General features: G+C 31.9%; 1 protein-coding gene across 2 annotated transcripts in view; it reads left to right on the top strand.

The window, feature by feature from the left end:
- The window catches only part of LOC125064334, a 114,429-nt gene that overhangs the window by 86,716 nt on the left and 12,658 nt on the right, over positions 1 to 15,055 (top strand). The window lies entirely within an intron of this gene.

Genomic DNA, 15,055 nt, shown 5'->3' with positions numbered 1-15,055 from the left:
AAATGCCAAATAATATACTCCTTCGTGGGCGCAATATACTTAAAAAGGGTGCAAAATACTCTTATCGAGTATTACGACGTAATATGTCGCAATGGTGTGGCAAGTTTATTTATTACTTTTCTATTAGTAATATAAGTTATAAATTATTTTAGTAATTATATAATGAGGTTTACTTAACTCCTGGCCCTAATGACGCTGTTTGTATTTAATGGCGAATATAAATTTCTATAACAATAACACGCATAGGAAATAGAGTTTTATTATTAAATAATTAGCTTAATTTTTTTATAAGACTGAATTTAAGTACTGGCAAAAAACAGGAGAAATTACAAAACTCGTTACATCTAAACGCGTAAACATTACGAATGCCTTCTATAAAAATTAAAGCGCCTGGCTACCGTGTCAGGTGTTCGTAACAACTGCCACCATCAATTTCCATTCATGGCTCAATCTCTCGAATATATCGTTTGGATCGATTCAAGAAGGAAATATTGAAACTAACTTCTGAGCTTACCGTTAGGATGCTTTATTGAACTATATTTCAAGAAATTACTGATTCTCGTTCAACTAAATATTAGTTTTATTTTTTATATTTAAAACTCAAAAAAGTCTCTATGTATATTTTTGATTGACGAACAAAAATAAAAATTCTTTATTTTTTAGCTCTCGGTTTTTCTCAAATATATACCATATGTATGTGTTATACATATGATATATATTTACATATATATTTACCTTCCCCTTGAATCACTCTGTTTATTGATGAAAACATTGTAATCAGTTGCGTAATTCCAAAGAACAGGGAAGCGACTTTATTTTATACTATGTAGAGTTAAGCAAGACCATTCTCAATAAACCTTTACACTATATTATTAACCATTCCCTTACATCGTCAATGTTCCACCAACTTTCGGATTAATATATTTGTGCCTGAAGTTACACTGGCTCACTCACACTTTTAACCGGAACACAGCAATATTTGTTATTGCTGCTTGGCGGTTGAATACTTGATGAGTGGGTGGTACCTGCCCAGGCAAGCATAAAGCTCTACCACCATTTTCAAATAACGGTATTAAAAAATATATTACCTTTGTAATATCAATATAGATATATAATTTAAAAGATAACCTTCGAGGTAGAAATGCACGAGGTTTCAAATAAGCGACTTTGTAACTCGTGTACATGTTCATTTAAACAAATTACCCTCTTGCCAAATTACATCCGCCACATCTCCCGACGCGAAGTAATTCATAGAAAATAATTTATAATATACCTAACGCTCATTCCGACTTCCATTATTATTTATATACAATTGTTATCAGAAATATCGTGTCGTTCTTCGAGTGCACTCTTGTGTAATTCCGATAAATATCGTGTAACAATATCTGCTAGAGTTAATAAGTTCAAAAGTAAATTTTAATTAACAGAAAGAGATAAAAATAATATATATTCATCGTTCAATATAAATCTTATTTCGAAACAAATACATTAAAAAATAAAAGCTATTTCCATCGAGTATTTTATCACTCCTGAGGTTCCAAACTTGAATGGCGGATTGAACCTAGTCTAGGGTTATCGGATTTTCTTCCAAGAAATATTCCACAGGAAATCGAGGTATATTCGATATCGATGGTAAGGTACCGATAACGCATATGTGCACACAATTGTGTGCTGTATCTCGGGTAAGTGGTTAGCATCCTTCAAAAATAGTCAGCTTGGTCAATATAAGTCAGGAGACTGTCACGTTACACGAGACGAAAGGTTGAATAAGCCACTGCCTGTAAAAATGAAAGATTTATCTTAGTGAAACCTGTCAATAAATTGTATTTTACTTTGGCTGTGTGATCGTAAACATTATATACATATATATAATTTATTTGTGCCACACTCTTCAGCTTTCTGCACTTGTAACAGATAATCCCATGCCATTTGCCAGTCTGCCAATCTATAAGACAAAATATAAATATGTGTGCGTCTCGAGACGCCCGACAGGAGTTATAACTTAAAAAAAATGTCTGTCCAAAATACGACTAGCGCTGTGAGTTAGTGTGAGAGAGGAGGAGTCTTTCCACTGAAGCTGCCGTATGCGTAAGGGGAAGCCAGACAGACTGGCGCCGTAACGCGATACGTAACGAAGCGATTTACCTTCCCATCAAGATCATCCAAGAATTTATAAATTCAAAAAAACACATATTTTACATATAGAACTAAATTTCGATTGTAATTACATTATAATAGTGGTCCAATTGTTACAAATAACTTCCACAAAATTACTTAAATTACAGAGTGGGACATGTCGTTCGAAATAAATATAGCTCCCCATGTATAATTTGACGAGTAATTAGCGAAGTTGCTGCGCTCTGCGTTAATTTTGTCTATGTACCTGTATTGTATCGACACGAGTTAAATCATACTTTATTTAGTAATTAATTTTGATAACTTAACCCGCTTTGGATTTGAACGTGGATTAACTTTGCTATGTCTAATTTCGTATTTACATCAGATACCTTATATAGTAATATTGTTATGTTAAATTCGGCGAAAAAGTAATTTAAGTAAATTTCCGACTGCTGCGCTGTTGACACATGCTGGTAAATTCGATGCTTGTTCAAACTTCAACTCTAAATGTTTGGTTAAGATTCCGGTAATTTAACCACTAGACGAGTGTCTTTTTCATATATGTACATCTAAAAAATAAAGAATCTTGTAGCACGCTTTTGATATGACAAATCAAGAAGTCTAAAGCGAACTATGTCTATCAAAATACATTTTTTTTTATATACAAATGATTAAACGACTCACCATTCAATTTATATTTTGTCCCATAAAATAAATAAGTACATAAGAACTAGTCACGAAAAGAAGAGGAACGATATGGACCAGATTATCAAAAAATCGCGAAGAAATTGACTTAATTTTTTAATTCAGTCTATTTTTATCAGAAGAACTCTCAATATAAGTACTCTTATTTATTTATTTTTTGTTTCATACAAGCCTCTCCATGTAAACACCCTTATGCTTGCCTGGGAGACAATATCATTTAGCATTATGTATATATTTACATATCCTTTGCTATTAACGACATACATTGAAAACCTATTATTAAATTAGATAATGTTACAAGCTAACAACTTACAAATAAATGACAAAAAATATGAATTGCAAGAATACTTAAAGAAGTGAGACACCTTTATTAATTATTTCACAAGTAATAAAATATTTTATTAAAAAAAAAAGTGTAATATAACAAATAATAAATTAAGATGATAATATTAAAATTTTCAGCGACAAAATATTGTGACAAACGTTTTAATAAATATGAAAATATAAAGATTTCTTTTGATTATAAAAAAATCGGAATAATAAATGATTATAAATAAAATATACTATTGACATTACTGAAGGTCATTGGCCGTCATAAATCAAATTAATGGTGCCATGCCATCGATGGATTTATTTTTCATTAATGGATTGTTTATGCTACCAGGATCCCTCGCGACATCGTCTGGAAATATAATAAAAATGAGAGGTATCGTGAGACTCCTTTTTTTTCTCGGTGGAAAAACGCGTTACGCGTTTCCCCCACATGCAAGTGGGGGGGTATGTGGGACTCGCCGGTGCCCTGGACGCCGAGTGCGCCTCAGTACACCGGAATACCCACTAAAAAACCAGCAATACCCTCTCCGTCTTTCGCGGGCGCCACGGAATCGCTTACGCACGCTACCGTGACGGCCTGATATTATTTTATCTTACTAAACAAACCCACAAAATTTCTCCGAGTTACGAATTTGTTAGGGATTTTGGGCTTTATTGACTGGACTATGAGTCGTGAGACACCTGCTTGACTGACGTTGCTTTCGCAATTATGTAATAAATAATAGACACAATGAAATAAATTACCAACGTTTGAGAATACTTACATGACAAGAAATGTTTTTCTATCAAAATCCCGTGTGAATGAAAACAATACCAAAAAATAAGTTTCAGTAATTTTTTTTATAAAAGAAATAGAAAAAGAGGGATATTTCCCCTGGAGCATAACATTTTATTTATTTTTTAATGTGACGATTCCTGCCAATTATATCTACTGTAAACCGAGTAAAATAACATCGTTCCAAAAAAAAATACAAAGTTTATGTATGCCTCACAGTTTCCAACTTTGTTTAATTCCAACATAGTGTTTTTTATTTTTCTCTACAAAGATCATATTTTAAATAAACATATATTTATTAATTATATTATTAACAATATTTATTAATTTTTTTGTAATTAAATGTTACAAACATTGAATAAGGCGTCTTAATAGTATAGCTGCCAATGTCGCTACGTACTTCGCCATAGGGAAACCAATACGACTTAGAGTATACACGGTTAAGAGATGAGATGGCTCAGTACTTAAAACAGTCTTAACCGAAGATCAAACCACTAAATTCTCATGTGTTAAATTTGTCTTAATAATTCATCTCGTGTTTAAGGCTGAAGTAAATCACCACGAGGGTGTTATGTTGGCCATCAACACGCGTAGCACAACAGTGGCATGTAATTGCGAAAAATGAATTTAATTAAATGCAACCCATATAATATACTATGCAAATAAAATGGTGAAAAAGAGTAACTAGTGAGTTTCTTGTCGATTCTTCTCGGTAGAATCTACTTTTCGAACCTCTGCTGGTTGCTTCAAATTTAATTGAAAACTATAATATGACGGTACAAAAGTGCTTTTATAAACCTACTATAATTAAGAATGATTATATGGTTTCGTGTTTTGTATGCACACATACAAATAGACGAATGAACAATGAAATACAAAAAAATAAAAAAACATTGGCCCGTATGTCGCTAATAGTATCCCCTATTCTGTGAACGTTTTTAAAATGATTTCACTCACGTATCCTTTATAGCATCATTTAATTTGTATTATTTACAATTCCACGCTAAACTGACCGTCTCTTGACGTGTATAAATTTATAGATGAATATATTCTACATACATAATATTACGTCCTGTTTCCGTTGATTTTTTCATCTTTGTATTGTCTTTGATTCACTTCAATAGATGTGCGTTATTTGCATATACAATTTTTAAATGAATCATACTAAATGATTGTGACTAATCATCATTTAAATATTACTCACATGTCCGTTTATAGATGCCTGATTTGTGATGTTTTAAAAAATTAATCTATAACTTAGCATGAATCGGACAGTGTGCAGAAATAATCGAAAACCATAAAAAAACACCAATCACAAATGAACTGACACTAAACTATTTTTTTTTTGTTGTCATAGTAACCAGTTACGTAACGTCATGAATTTTATTTTAATGATATTTCATAAGATCACATGACACATATTTTCACTATCTAGATGGTTTTCTCTTTTAATTTTTATTAGTGTTACTATGGTTTGGAACATTTTTGCGTAAACCGGTCCACACCCAGCTCATTGAAAAATTCAAATGATCTCAATCGTGAAAATTATTAAGTGGTTATTTCTCGTTGTAGTTTAACATACTATATTACTCCTTTTTAGACTATGACGACGAAGCGTATGTCTTATTACTATGTTTTTGTTATCATCTTTGTAGAATAACTGACTCTATTAAAAGAGTCTCTGACAAACTCAAAACTCGTTGTTTCATTGTTTGTTTGATGTCACCAAAACTTAATTTTATAAAATAACAATACAATCTGTTAATTATTTTTTAAATTTAAATTTCGATTTCGATTTTTAAATATTTCGATTTAAAAACATAAAAAAATTAAATGTCTCTAAATCGAGGCATGACATAGTACTTGCTTTTTTTAATCCGATTTCTTTTTTTATATAGTTTTAAATTCAAAATTTAAAAATAGAATGTTGCTCGGAGTTTAATATAAGTCAACCATCTTAACCTATATATTAAAATAGTAGATAAAGAACAAAATTGAAATTATCTTTCCAAATGATATAGCAATGTACTCATAATGTACAGAAATACTATCTTCAAGAAGAGAAGAAAATCTAAATGATTTAACAGACCGTCTTATTGTCTCAACTGGTGACAGGAAAACTTCATTTTTCGCCTAGAAATTGAAATTGCGATTCAACGAGAAAATGCTGCTAGCATTATTGCCACCATTCCGCGCGGTCTAGATTTGTACAGTATTTATTTTTAATTTTGCTTTATATATATAAGTATAAAGTCCCTTGTTTAAATTATAACTTTTTAAATAAGTTATATAATTATTAGGTATTTATAGATGGTACCACATTATCGTCTTTGTATCGTATCGTATCTTTGTTCTGAATTGAATTGTGATTGAGCCAGTGTAATTACTGGCTCACTCACAAGGGACATTACTTTATGAAGCCCGTGGCATTACTTTGGAGGTTTAAAAAATGTTATATATATCCTACAGTGTCAGCGTATGTTTGAGTTGACCAACAGGCCCAATTGCTCGCCTGCATTCTTAATTTGATACAAAAAAAAATGTTTACGGTACACGCTTACAATATTTCATAACCGAAAGGATTCAAGATGAATTTATCTCTCGGAGGACGTATAAGTTGCAGCGCGAGTTCTCGACATAAATTCAAAAATGGGCCACCTTTTATGATACACGGTACGTATGTATTCTAACCTAATTTACCTATGCAGTTGGCAATGCGGTAACATCTCTAAAAGCCCATCAAGTGCTGGCTTGCATTCAAAAACGTAGTGAATGATTTTTTTTAATTATCTAAATAGATTTAACGTTTATATGTGATACTGAGAAAGAAGTTTTATGACACTCTAAAGATTGATAAAATCTATTTTGAATATATTTTCTATTAAGACATCTCTTTATGTATCTTTCAGAACTGGCTTATTGGACTTAAACTTAAGTAAAACAAAACTCAGCATGGTTGAACTTAAATCCTGGCTTAACATACGCTTTACTTCTTGGGAAATTATCAAAAACTATTATCACCCGAAATCACTTTAATACGTTATATCTAAAGATTAAATATATAGAAATGGTCTCTGACGTGCATCGTACGTACGTAGAAGATTTATATGATAAGGAATAAAAACGCAACCGTTATGCGAATTAATACCGCATCTTAACAAGGTGAACCAAGACTTTCTCAGGAAAATTAAGTTCACAGGAGATAGTCAAAATTGTGTTACAGCTACCTCGACCCATGCTTCAAATGCTTTATAAACTTAGTGATTTAGACGAATGATATAATTTATTCTATCAGATTTATTAGAACTACAATTGAATACTTTTTATATTAGGATATAATTTGATTGATTAAATGTAGTTATAAATTTTTACTTAATGTTAGCGCTTTGAGCAAACCCGCTTGGGTACCACCCACTACTATACATTCTACCGGCTAGAAATAATACTTAGCAGGGTTGTACAGGCACAGGGGAAATAACATCTTAGTTTCCAAGGCATCACATTTGCAATGTAACGAATGAATAAAAAAAAAATACTGAATTGGGACACTTTTAAATCGAGACGGCTTTTTTGTTGTCTGCTGATTACAGTAAGCCTTTAGCAAGTTGATTCGTCATTCATACCGTCTGGACATTTCACTACATCAATATTCAAACACGACGCAAAAAAAGACATGAAAAGACACAATGATTATGGAATACAACTTGACTCAATTCTCTACCTACAAATATGTAGGTAGGTTAATAAACCTACCATTGGCTTATCCTCGACTTAGCCCCGAAGTTTGTTACATAACTCCGTCGATCACTAAGAAATGGTGTTTAAAAGTAAATGCAAAAATCAATAAAGTACGCTGCTACGAACAGCTGCTATTCTATGCTAATCACGAAGCAGCGTTAACAGTTTTTATCGATCATTAAAATTAAAAATATACGTAAAGGTATATTCTAAATTGCGTTGCATTTCATTGGTTACCTCCAAGATACAAAGGTCCCGTTACTCATAGTTGTATTTTAACATAATGGCAATTTATAAAAGAGAACTAATAGATAATAATAATACGTGTTACGTGACGTACTCCTCAGTAAAATCGGTTGCTTAATGTTTGATAATTGTTGTAAAATAAGTTTTTTCAATTATGATTATATTATACATACATATAATTACAGTTAATAACCTTAACTGATGATTCTGACCGGTGCTTGTTCAAACCTGGGGGTATTACCGAATTCATATGCTTCGTTCGTATAAGGTGTATTATAATTCATCTCGTGCTCGGCGGTGATGGAAAACATCGTGAAGTAACCTGTAGGTGGCGGATGGACGTGTTTCCACAAATCCGCATTGGATCAGCGTGGTGGTAAGCTTCTAACCTTATCCTCAAAATGTAGAGAAGTGTCCAGCAATGGGAGAAAATTAACAGATTGCTTCTTTTATTTACTTCTTTATATAAATAATTGGTTAAATAATAGTAAAAAAATTAAATAATTTTAATTTTTGTATAATTATCTATTGAAGAACTAGCTAATAGTTAATTGTAAAATAATGTGTAATTAAAATAATTTATTTTTTATGATTTAATGAAAATGGCCCTAGGACTTCCATAAATATTTTTTTGTTTCAAAATACTTGAATAATAATTAGATTCAAGTCCTCGCTATATTATTTAATTTGCAGCGCCTTATCAGTATTTATATTTAAAAACTTATGTTTTATTAAAAAATCTAATTCTTTTCTAGTTAGCGAAATTCAACTTGCCTTGGCGATGTTCCAAGTTAACTAGATAAAATATACTGCAAGCGCCAACGGCCTTTCCGAAGTAATACAGACCCAAACAATAAACCCGGATTATATAAAATGAAAAGTTTTTATGGAAGTAAACATAATCATCTCGGGGATATATTTTATAACCGCTTTCTGTTTAAACTCGAATGTGTTTTCTTAAATGTAATATTTTATTTAATTAAATTTTAGTAATAAATTAAAGCTTAAAAAAATAAACGCTAACTGACCTCTTTATAATATATTATGGAGGGATTTTTCCTTGATTAATAAAGTTATGATATTATTTATGTTGCTTATAAATTTTCTCATAATGGACCAAGGCCTCCTTTTCTCTTAAGATTTGGAGCTCAATCCATCTATCTACCACAATACAGATTGGTGGGAAAACATTTGCGTTATAATATCAGGCAACTCGTGAAGGATTTCCAATGATATTTATCTTCAACGCCGAACTCATTACACATTTTTACACACTGAGCGATCACAGTATTGTTTGTTACTTAACATTATAAATCCATATAAAATAGCCTCGGATTAATAATTGAATTGTGTAGTAGAATAGACAGATAGGTAAATAATTTGTTATTTCTTTAAAACATCTAACAAGCAGAGCGATTTAAAAATGAGATGAATGTTTTGTAATCGTTATCATCATCTTCGTTGTTATAAGTTTTTCCTTACTATGGGCTTCCCGGGAAATTATGCAATTGGATTAACAGCTTTTTGGCAATTCGGAGCATCAAGGTCGTTGTCGACGGTGCATGCTCTGACTTAAAATTCGTGAATAGTAGATGTCCGAAAATCCACAACATCACGATTTTTAAGACATATTCTGCCTCGCACAACCACTCTGTAGAACCAGCTTTCGCCGGCGGTTTTTCCGAACCGATACGACGTGGGAACCTTCAAAAAAGAGCGTACTCCTTCCTTAAAGGTCTGCAAGGCACCTGCAAGCCTCGGTATTGCAGATGTCCATGGGCGGTGGTAGTTACTTTCAATCACATCAAAAAAAATATTATAAATTATAGCGTTTTCTTGGAAGGGATTTATATCTGAATTCAATCACGCCAGAACAACTGAACGGATCTGAATGAAATTTGGTACAGGGATATATTATAATTTGTCAAACACAAGTTACTTTTTATCCCGGAAAATTTTTAAACTCCTGTAAGTAAGTCAAATAAAATTGTAAATAAATTAAAAAGATGAAACAAATTACTGGATTTACAAATTTACGTCTACCGTCTTCCATATTGGATTTCTTTGATGTAACAAAACCCTTAGAGTTTTCTACGAAAAATATTTCCGTTTTCTTTTCTTATAAGAACTTGTGTACGATTCTTTCATGTTACCTTTTACTGCGAAAATTTATGCTAAGTCTAAAGTTGGGTAGAAATTATTTGTTTGTAGTAAAGATATTTATTGTTCTGGAACAAGTGATCATATTCTAATGAAGGAGTTCTCTACTTGCTGGCCACCAACTGATCATATATTCTGCTGCTAAACAGTAATACTTAGTATGGTTGGCCATAAATTTTAATTCCCAATGTTGGCGAAGTAAGGAATGGTTAATATTTCTTACAGCGCCAATGTCTGTGGGCGATAGTGACCACTTACCGTCAGGCATTGTCCGTCTGTCTACCTATTTTATAAAAATAAAGTATGAAGTCAATAATGTCGTGAAATGGGAAGAGAGTATAGTTTAGCAGGAAATGTTTAAACTCTGTAGCTTATTTTTTATATCTAATTAACTATTTACACACTTCTCGAAACCACCATACATCACTACAATTACAATTAAACCACAATCACACCACTGTCACACCACTGTCAAACCACAAAATTTCATAAGATCCAAGTGTTTTTTTTTTTGCTATCAAACAGTACTGATTTTAAAAAAAGACCTGACTATAAAGCCTGCATGGACAATTCAACCTTAACCACCTACTAACATAAAAAAGCGAAAAAAATTCAAGGACAGAAAGTTTATTATTCCTTTGAAATATTTATGATTATAATACATTTTTGTTTAAGTAAAGTAGTTAATCTAGATCGAGCCGTAAAAAGCAGCTTTAGTGCGCTCACAGCGCTTGCGTTTACTAAGCCGTGAGAAATATATCAAATAAATATAGAAGAATTGATCATTAGTATTGGTAATTTGGTATTAAGCAAATTTAAACCCCACACACACACAGGCTTTACACCTAAAACCTATGATTGCCCAACATGCGGGCAAAAACGAATTTATTTATATGTAGGCAAAGTCAATTGTAGGTTGCAACCCAGGCAAATACCATTTAATTTTTCACGATGAATTATAAACACAAATTAAGCATAATTTTTGTTTATAATTCATCTCGTTCTCGGCGTTTACCTTAAACCTGCATGTGTCTGATTTCAACGAAATTGTGCCACATGTGTATCCACCAAACCGCATAGGAGCAGCGTGGTGGAATATGATCCTAACCTTCTCCCCAAAGATAGACAAGGTCTTAGACCTTAGCCCAGCAGTGGGAAATTTACAGGCTGTACATGTGAAGTCAAAACATTTCAGTACCTTATTCTCCTATAGGAATCAATAGATTTTTTTGTCTCTAGCTTTATAATTTAAACTTACATAATTATTCAAAAATAATATAAAAATAAACATTAACATGCAAATTCACGTATGGTTTCCTCAAATTGTCCATAATAATTATGGTTGAATATCAACGACTGGGCCAACACTAGTACGAATAAATCAACAAGTTTACCTGACTACAAAAATTAAGTAATTAACATTACGCCACCAAATTAAATATGTTCTACATAATATATGTCTGTATGTAACCATTACATTTTTAATTTAGTCGGTTTTTACTGTTCGCGTTTGTAAGCACTATAACGCCGTTATCAGTAATCTAATGTAAGTTTTAACTCACGAGCTTTTGGTTTGAGGCGTGTCTGACTTTATTAAATTTTAAACCGCTTCTGTTTGAACTTTAAAGTTAACAATTAGTTTATAAGTACAATACGTATAGGTAACATTTTGTGTAGAATACGTCGTACATATTAAAAATTATTGGCTGGTTTTTTTTGGAAAGCAACTTATAAAATTTTGTTCCAAATGTTCTGAACACTGACCACTGTCACTTATAGCTACGGAATCTTTAGAATTAATACAAATATGTTTTTTTATTAAGATATTTTAATTAAAATATGATTTTTTAATTATTATCATGAGAAGTATATGTAGCCAGAAAACTGTACGAAATCATTTCTAACCTCAAAGAATATACTATATTTTTTTTAGCAATAAACAACTATAACTATGTTATTACTAGATAAATATGCTGTCTCCATCGAATAGTATAAAATGTTTATTTTGTTAAATAACATAGAATAACATTATAATAATAAATATGCATATTAATAGTAATATAGAATCATAAAAAAACGAGTAACGCCGTTTGCCGTCACGGCATACTAGTCGACTAAAAACAAAGGCGCGCCAAAAAAAAATTTGGCTGAATGTATATGTAAACATACATTCAGCATCTATTCGCACGTAACGTCCGTGACGTTTCGTTTAACGTATTTCTTAAACACAGTTAACTTTTGCACAAATAATAATTATAGAAAAATAATTACTATTGCATAGAAAATTAAATTAAGCAAAATAAAAATATATGTAATATATTGTTATGAAATCCTTTATCATCATACTTTATTCAGCTTCATGATATAGTATATAATTCTTGCTACAATTATATATAAATTATTTATGGAACGACATTATTTATTTTGTGCCAATTAACATTTCTGAATGTCAATAATTATAATTAAGTAGGATAAATTTATAGTTTAAATGCTATTTTTATTTCCAGTCTTATGTATAATACGTTTACGATAGTCTGGAGCTAATTAAATTTAATTTGATAGTTAACTAGACCATCATAGATCACAGTTGTTATTCACGAGCATTGTTTAATCATCTATAATAATGTTATGGATGCGAAAGTAACTGTCTGTTACCTCATCACGCTTAAACCGCCGAACCGATTTAGATGAAATTTGGTATGGAGATAGTTTAGTAACCGGAGAAGGATATTGACTACTTTTATTAATTTACCCCTCGAGGGGGTAAAATGGGGAGTGACGGTTTGTGCGCTATATATTTCTAATACAGATGTTTAGCATACTCTTTGTTTAAATGAAGACCATTGACCACTGTTGGTGCGTCGTTCTTCGGTTCATTTAAGAAAGCTTAAGTAAAAATAACGATTAAGTTTTTGGTCGGGTCTTCTCGGGTAGGAGAGACGGTTTATAGAAAATAGTAAAAGGCTTTAAACAACCCCTCCATAGACAATGCACTGCGTCTGTATGTACGTGTAGGGCACACATTAACCAACAACACATGTAGTAGACTACATATATGTATATAAAATATTATTGTATTTTACCTATGATATTTTATTATATACAATGTTACCCACAATCATCGGTAAAGGTTTGCGTTCTAACCACTGGACGATATCGGCTCTAATCAAAAACAATATAAATAAAAAATATTTAATCAAAAATATGAAAGATATCAATATAGCATACATATATGTATTAATCTAATGTGTAAAGTTCTAACGTGTCTAAACAGATACCGTATCGTGTAATTGATATTAAACCATTCAATAGCCACGTCAGCATTCCATTCATTCGCCGGGGAGAATTGAACATGCATTGTGCGGTAATCGTCATGTCGGTCTGACGGTAATCACTGTACAATGTTGCTATTAGAGGTATAGATCTTGGTTAACTATATCACTATCGTTATATGGAGTCCCGACTTCGTCCTTAATTCCCACAAAGATGCCCCTTAAATGTTCCCTTTTATTGTTATACTGTTATATTTTATTTTACTTGGTGATACGGCTTTATGCAAGCCCGTCTGGGTAGGTACCACTCACTCATCAGATATTCTACCGCCAAACAGCAGTACTCAGTATTGTTGTGTTCCGGTTTGAAGGGTGATTGAGCCAGTGTAAATACAGGCATAAGGGACATAACATCTTAGTTCCCAAGGTGGGTGGCGCGTTGGTAATTTAAGGAATGGTTAATATTTCTTACAGCGCCATTGTCTATGGGCGGTGGTGACCACTTACCATCAGGTGGCCCATTTGCACGTCCGCCTACCAATACAATAAAATAAAATAAAAACTTTTTAAAACTTCTTTCTTAGTGGATGTTAAATTGTAAACTGAATCTATGTTTGTAATTTTACGTTTCTACAATCAGTTTTTTTGCTGAATTGATAGTCAGTAAGACAATTCTATGATTATAGATTACTAGTTATCGCCCGCAGCATCGCTCGCGTTTTAAGTGTTATTCGTCAGGTGTTAGGCATAAAAAAATGTCGTATGTCCCTATACTCCTTCCTTGGAGTTCAAGCTTGCTTCAAACCAAACATAATCATTTCGGTTCGGAGTTACTTTCGCATTTATAATATTAGTATTTATCTAGTATTTCAAAGGTTTTCGGCGGTCAGCATAAGAAATATATGATCATGATGTAATCTGCCTCAGTCACGAGAAACCCAGGAGACAATTGTGACTGTCTCCTGGCCGATTTCGGTCGTGAAAACCATTCTAGAAAGTTCGAGTTATTGTAGCCAATCATGTACCGCTAACTAGTATAACTTTTCTATCAAATGGTCGATCTATACTCATATTATAAAAACTTAAAATTTGTTTGAATGTATGTTCAATTCTAAAAACAAAACTCAACAGAAAACTACTTTATTCTTAGTGCTACGAGGTATATAGGGTGTTTCATATCATAATGTTTATTGATAAATTGATCCCGTGTGAAGCCAGGGCTAATCGCTTATCTATAATATTTGACAAACTCTCAAAAATGGCGCATTTAATTGTGTCAATTAAAAAAAAACTCAGATGATAAAACAACAAAGATCTTACGCTAAAAATACAATTTTAGAATTTTTCAGCCTAATTATAGAAACCAAATCATTATAGCACTCCTTGTTGTAGTTCGGACAAAATTAATATAATTAAATAAGGAATACAACAGCCATATAAACTTTAAATAGTTTCACATAAAATGCAGCAAAACTTCTGCAGTATACGTATGCAACTAAATAAAAATCAGTGACTGCGAAAAGAACCAGCGCGTTTTAAAAAATAGTCGTTTCTTGCTTTAATAGTACTTTGTCAAGAAATCACAATATGGCACATTTAAACAATTGGCTCCCATAGCTATCAAAATAATTATAATCCACGCCATATTAGAATACCACACTATCTTAAATCGTTTCTATCGTAAGTCGAGTAAAATTACTCGACTTAC

This window comes from Vanessa atalanta, chromosome 5, assembly GCF_905147765.1.
Source record: "Vanessa atalanta chromosome 5, ilVanAtal1.2, whole genome shotgun sequence".
In the NCBI taxonomy this organism is placed as follows: Eukaryota; Metazoa; Arthropoda; class Insecta; order Lepidoptera; family Nymphalidae; genus Vanessa; species Vanessa atalanta.
Note: the sequence above shows the minus strand (reverse complement) of the source record. Positions and strands in the feature narration are given on the sequence as shown.